This window comes from Saccoglossus kowalevskii, chromosome 20, assembly GCF_978046115.1.
Source record: "Saccoglossus kowalevskii chromosome 20, keSacKowa6.1, whole genome shotgun sequence".
Taxonomy (NCBI): domain Eukaryota; kingdom Metazoa; phylum Hemichordata; class Enteropneusta; family Harrimaniidae; genus Saccoglossus; species Saccoglossus kowalevskii.
Genome location: NC_140660.1, coordinates 2039600 through 2046588, shown reverse-complemented (window position 1 = coordinate 2046588; position 6989 = coordinate 2039600).

The window sequence follows — 6989 nt, the reverse complement described above, 5'->3', positions numbered from 1 at the left end:
TTTGCATATTCATGAGTTATATTTTTATTTTCCTTTGGCTAAAAAAGGGTTTTGCTTCTCGTCCTTCGAAAATTGAAAAAAAAAACGATGGAGTGATGTAGTTCAGTTATTGTATTTTTTTGGTATTTAGATTATTTAATACTATGACAACAGGATTATATGTTCCAACATTTGATATTTAATAAATAATGCTTTCAAATACTTTTTATTAAAGGTTGACATGGATCAACAAGACACAAAAACAAAAAAAGTTTTCCCCATTCTACCATAGGTGGTGCACTTTACTAGTATGCAAATTGACAACAGAAACGTGAGGCTAACCTTTTCGTCACAAATTCACAAAATAATCCTGTTTATAATCTGCACTTAACTTCAGAATATTTTTTTGAGTAAAAACTAAAAACTGGCTCCAATAGAAGAATTCATTTCCAAAAATATTGAAGAATTTAAGAAAAAGTGTAGAACAATTTTGGCAAGGAAGTCTGCTGGTGAAAAGTTTAAGTTTCAAACTGACTTCTTGATGATGAGAAGCAAAATCCTTTTTTTGTGAAACCTCATTTGCATACATTACAATAATGTTAATGAGTTCCTTTTATGGTGTTTACTGAGAGGTCTTGTCTTTCCTTATATATACATGAATTTGCATACTCATTATAATAATGTTAATGAGTTCCTTCTATGGTATTTACTGAGAGGTCTTGTCTTACCTTATATGTACATGAATTTGCATACTCATTATAATAATGTTAATGAGTTCCTTCTATGGTATTTACTGAGAGGTCTTGTCCTTCCTTATATGTACATGAATTTGCATACTCGTTATAATAATGTTAATGAGTTCCTTTTATGGTATTTACTGAGAGGTCTTGTCTTACCTTATATTTACATGAATTTGCATATTCATAATGTTAATGCATTTTTTTGTGTTATTTAGAAATTATGCAGTGGATTCCCACCTCTCCTTATATGGAAACTTTATTTGCATTAAGGTTATACTTATGGTAATGAGCTACCATATATAGTCTTAGCTTTAGAAAGGAATATCACATGATCGTGGAGCTGGCTGACATGAGTGACCCCATAGGTTAGTATTTTCCATAAATCGAAGGTAATTGGTTAATACAACCGATGATGTCATGACTATCAACCAGCTCTATGATTAAGTGATATCAGGTGATAACCTTTCGATCACATGACCAAATCCAAGTGAACTATGATTACGAATCATATGTTAATTATGTGTGACATCCGTGCAATTGCAGTTATGGTCGCACTGGTTTTCAAAATCGACAGAAATGTTACTTTTCTTTGCAATATTTTTTCAAAATAAACTTTCATTATTATGAGTTATTTCACCACCCAAGAGATTGTTGTCATCTAGCGTGAAATTCTCTCGGTGATAAAGACTGCCACGCAATTTGGTTTTCTCCCTGTACAGTTCAATCACACACTTTCACCACCCAAAAGATTGTTGTAATCTAGTGTGAAATTCTCTCAGTGATAAAGACTGTCACACAATTTGGTTTTCTCTCTGTACAGTCCAATCACACACTTTCACCACCCAAGAGATCGTTGTCATCTAGTGTGAAATTCTCTCAGCGATAAAGACTGTCACACAATTTGGTTTTCTCCCTGTACAGTTCAATCACACACTTTCACCACCCAAAAGATTGTTGTAATCTAGTGTGAAATTCTCTCAGTGATAAAGACTGTCACACAATTTGGTTTTCTCCCTGTACAGTCCAATCACACACTTTCACCACCCAAGAGATCGTTGTCATCTAGTGTGAAATTCTCTCAGCGATAAAGACTGTCACACAATTTGGTTTTCTCTCTGTACAGTTCATTCACACACTTTCACCACCCAAGAGATCGTTGTCATCTAGTGTGAAATTCTCTCAGCGATAAAGACTGTCACACAATTTGGTTTTCTCTCTGTACAGTTCAATCACACACTTTCACCACTCAAGAGATCGTTGTAATCTAGTGTGAAATTCTCTCGGTGATAAAGACTGTCACACAATTTGGTTTTCTCTCTGTACAGTTCAATCACACACTTTCACCACCCAAGAGATTGTTGTCATCTAGTGTGAAATTCTCTCAGTGATAAAGACTGTCACACAATTTGGTTTTCTCTCTGTACAGTTCAATCACACACTTTCACCACCCAAGAGATTGTTGTCATCTAGTGTGAAATTCTCACAGTGATGAAGACTGTCACACAATTTGGTTTTCTCCCTGTACAGTTCAATCACACACTTTCACCACCCAGGAGATTGTTGTCATCTAGCGTGAAATTCTCTCGGTGATAAAGACTGCCACGCAATTTGGTTTTCTCCCTGTACAGTTCAATCACACACTTTCACCACCCAAAAGATTGTTGTAATCTAGTGTGAAATTCTCTCAGTGATAAAGACTGTCACACAATTTGGTTTTCTCTCTGTACAGTCCAATCACACACTTTCACCACCCAAGAGATCGTTGTCATCTAGTGTGAAATTCTCTCAGTGATAAAGACTGTCACACAATTTGGTTTTCTCCCTGTACAGTCCAATCACACACTTTCACCACCCAAGAGATCGTTGTCATCTAGTGTGAAATTCTCTCAGCGATAAAGACTGTCACACAATTTGGTTTTCTCTCTGTACAGTTCATTCACACACTTTCACCACCCAAGAGATCGTTGTCATCTAGTGTGAAATTCTCTCAGCGATAAAGACTGTCACACAATTTGGTTTTCTCTCTGTACAGTTCAATCACACACTTTCACCACTCAAGAGATCGTTGTAATCTAGTGTGAAATTCTCTCAGTGATAAAGACTGTCACACAATTTGGTTTTCTCTCTGTACAGTTCAATCACACACTTTCACCACCCAAGAGATTGTTGTCATCTAGTGTGAAATTCTCTCAGTGATAAAGACTGTCACACAATTTGGTTTTCTCTCTGTACAGTCCAATCACACACTTTCACCACCCAAGAGATTGTTGTCATCTAGTGTGAAATTCTCTCAGTGATAAAGACTGCCACACAATTTGGTTTTCTCTCTGTACAGTCCAATCACACACTTTCACCACCCAAGAGATTGTTGTCATCTAGTGTGAAATTCTCTCAGTGATAAAGACTGACACACAATTTGGTTTTCTCTCTGTACAGTTCAATCACACACTTTCACCACCCAAGTCATTGTTGTAATCTAGTGTGAAATTCTCTCAGTGATAAAGACTGTCACACAATTTGGTTTTCTCTCTGTACAGTCCAATCACACACTTTCACCACCCAAGAGATTGTTGTCATCTAGTGTGAAATTCTCAGTGATAAAGACTGTCACACAATTTGGTTTTCTCTCTGTACAGTTCAATCACACACTTTCACCACTCAAAAGATCGTTGTAATCTAGTGTGAAATTCTCTCAGTGATAAAGACTGTCACACAATTTGGTTTTCTCTCTGTACAGTTCAATCACACACTTTCACCACCCAAGAGATTGTTGTCATCTAGTGTGAAATTCTCAGTGATAAAGACTGTCACACAATTTGGTTTTCTCTCTGTACAGTTCAATCACACACTTTCACCACCCAAGAGATTGTTGTCATCTAGTGTGAAATTCTCTCAGTGATAAAGACTGTCACACAATTTGGTTTTCTCTCTGTACAGTCCAATCACACACTTTCACCACCCAAGAGATTGTTGTCATCTAGTGTGAAATTCTCTCAGTGATAAAGACTGACACACAATTTGGTTTTCTCCCTGTACAGTTCAACCACACACTTTCACCACCCAAAAGATTGTTGTAATCTAGTGTGAAATTCTCTCAGTGATAAAGACTGTCACACAATTTGGTTTTCTCCCTGTACAGTTCAATCACACACTTTCACCACCCAAGAGATTGTTGTAATCTAGTGTGAAATTCTCAGTGATAAAGACTGACACACAATTTGGTTTTCTCCCTGTACAGTTCAATCACACACTTTCACCACCCAAGAGATCGTTGTAATCTAGTGTGAAATTCTCTCAGTGATAAAGACTGCCACACAATTTGGTTTTCTCCCTGTACAGTTCATTCACACACTTTCACCACCCAAGAGATTGTTGTCATCTAGTGTGAAATTCTCTCAGTGATAAAGACTGCCACGCAATTTGGTTTTCTCCCTGTACAGTCCAATCATACACTTTCACCACCCAAGAGATTGTTGTAATCTAGTGTGAAATTCTCTCAGTGATAAAGACTGCCACGCAATTTGGTTTTCTCCCTGTACAGTTCAATCACACACTTTCACCACCCAGGAGATTGTTGTCATCTAGTGTGAAATTCTCTCAGTGATAAAGACTGACACACAATTTGGTTTTCTCCCTGTACAGTCCAATCATACACTTTCACCACCCAAGAGATTGTTGTAATCTAGTGTGAAATTCTCACAGTGATAAAGACTGACACACAATTTGGTTTTCTCTTTGTACAGTCCAATCACACACTTTCACCACCCAAGAGATTGTTGTCATCTAGTGTGAAATTCTCTCAGTGATAAAGACTGCAACACAATTTGGTTTTCTCTCTGTACAGTTCAATCACACACTTTCACCACCCAAGAGATTGTTGTCATCTAGTGTGAAATTCTCTCAGTGATAAAGACTGCAACACAATTTGGTTTTCTCTCTGTACAGTTCAATCACACACTTTCACCACCCAAGAGATTGTTGTCATCTAGTGTGAAATTCTCTCAGTGATAAAGACTGACACACAATTTGGTTTTCTCTCTGTACAGTTCAATCACACACTTTCACCACCCAAGAGATTGTTGTCATCTAGTGTGAAATTCTCTCAGTGATAAAGACTGCAACACAATTTGGTTTTCTCTCTGTACAGTCCAATCACACACTTTCACCACCCAAGAGATTGTTGTAATCTAGTGTGAAATTCTCTCAGTGATAAAGACTGCCACACAATTTGGTTTTCTCTCTGTACAGTCCAATCACACACTTTCACCACCCAAGAGATTGTTGTCATCTAGTGTGAAATTCTCACAGTGATAAAGACTGCCACGCAATTTGGTTTTCTCCCTGTACAGTTCAATCACACTGAGACTGATCACGTCTATCGTGCATATCTCCATGTTTAGTGTGGACTATCAGCTAGTGATATTTTACGCTAGATGCGAGTATTGTGAATGTTATGCACGATAGTCATGTGATAAGCATGTGTGCAGATAAGTTTTTGGAGCCATTCTCTGTACCATGCTGTTGCCAGAAATGAATGCTGGGTAATTGATTGTTGGGTGTTAGGTTGGGTAGCCAATCAGCAAGAAACTTGTTTGTTGACAGATTCTTTCAACCAATCAAATCATATCTTATATGAATGCTTCAACTCTTGTTCAGTTCTTGCCAGCCAGTCACTGCGTATGTACATGCACACAAAACGTATAGATGGTCTATAGAAATGAATAGGGCCCATTTGCCTGCCAGTCACTGCGTATGTACATGCATAAAACATATAGATAGCCTATAGAAATGAATAGGGTGCATTTGCCAGCCAGTCACTGGGTATGTACATGCATACAAAACGTATAGATAGCCTGTAGAAATGAATAGGGTGCATTTGTCAGCCAGTCACTGCCTATGTACATGCATAAAACGTATAGATAGCCTATAGAAATGAATAGGGTGCATAGTCCAGTTCAGTCAAATCATACTCTTATACACAAATATTGATCTGTCAACAAACTAGCTGTTCTCTGATTGGTCTGTCTGTTAGATGTTAGGGTTGGGTGACCAATCGGGCACAGTGTATAAGAGCAGGTAACTTTTACCAGCCTTGCAAAAATTAATATTTCCAAACACCTTTCACTCTGTATAGGGGATTTCTGAAGGGCCTTCAACTCTACCCAGGGGGTCGGTAGTACCTGCAACTCTACCCAGGGGGTCGGTAGTACCTGCAACTCTACCCAGAGGGTCAGTAGTATCTGCAACTCTACCCAGGGGGTCTGTAGTATTTGCAACTCTACCCAGGGGGTCTGTAGTATTTGCAACTCTACCCAGGGGGTCGGTAGTATCTGCAACTCTACCCAGGAGGTCGGTAGTATCTGCAACTCTACCCAGGGGGTCGGTAGTATCTGCAACTCTACCCAGAGGGTCGGTAGTATCTGCAACTCTACCCAGAGGGTCGGTAGTATCTGCAACTCTACCCAGGGGTCGGTAGTATCTGCAACTCTACCCAGAGGGTCGGTAGTATCTGCAACTCTACCCAGGGGGTCGGTAGTATCTGCAACTCTACCCAGGGGGTCGGTAGTATCTGCAACTCTACCCAGAGGGTCGGTAGTATCTGCAACTCTACCCAGGGGGTCGGTAGTATCTGCAACTCTACCCAGGGGTCGGTAGTATCTGCAACTCTACCCAGAGGGTCGGTAGTATCTGCAACTCTACCCAGAGGGTCGGTAGTATCTGCAACTCTACCCAGGGGTCGGTAGTATCTGCAACTCTACCCAGAGGGTCGGTAGTATCTGCAACTCTACCCAGGGGGTCGGTAGTATCTGCAACTCTACCCAGGGGGTCGGTAGTATCTGCAACTCTACCCAGAGGGTCGGTAGTATCTGCAACTCTACCCAGGGGGTCGGTAGTATCTGCAACTCTACCCAGGGGTCGGTAGTATCTGCAACTCCACACAGGGGGTCGGTAGTATCTGCAACTCTACCCAGGGGGTTCGTAGTAACTGCAACTCTACCCATGGGGTCCGTAGTAACTGCAACTCTACCCAGGGGGTCGATAGTATCTGCAACTCTACCCAGGGGGTTGGTAGTATCTGCAACTCTACCCAGAGGGTCGGTAGTATCTGCAACTCTACCCAGAGGGTCGGTAGTGTCTGCAACTCTACCCGGGGGTCGGTAGTATCTGCAACTCTACCCGGGGGTCGGTAGCATCTGCAACTCTGCCCAGAGGGTCGGTAGTATCTGCAACTCTACCCAGAGGGTCGGTAGTATCTGCAACTCTACCCAG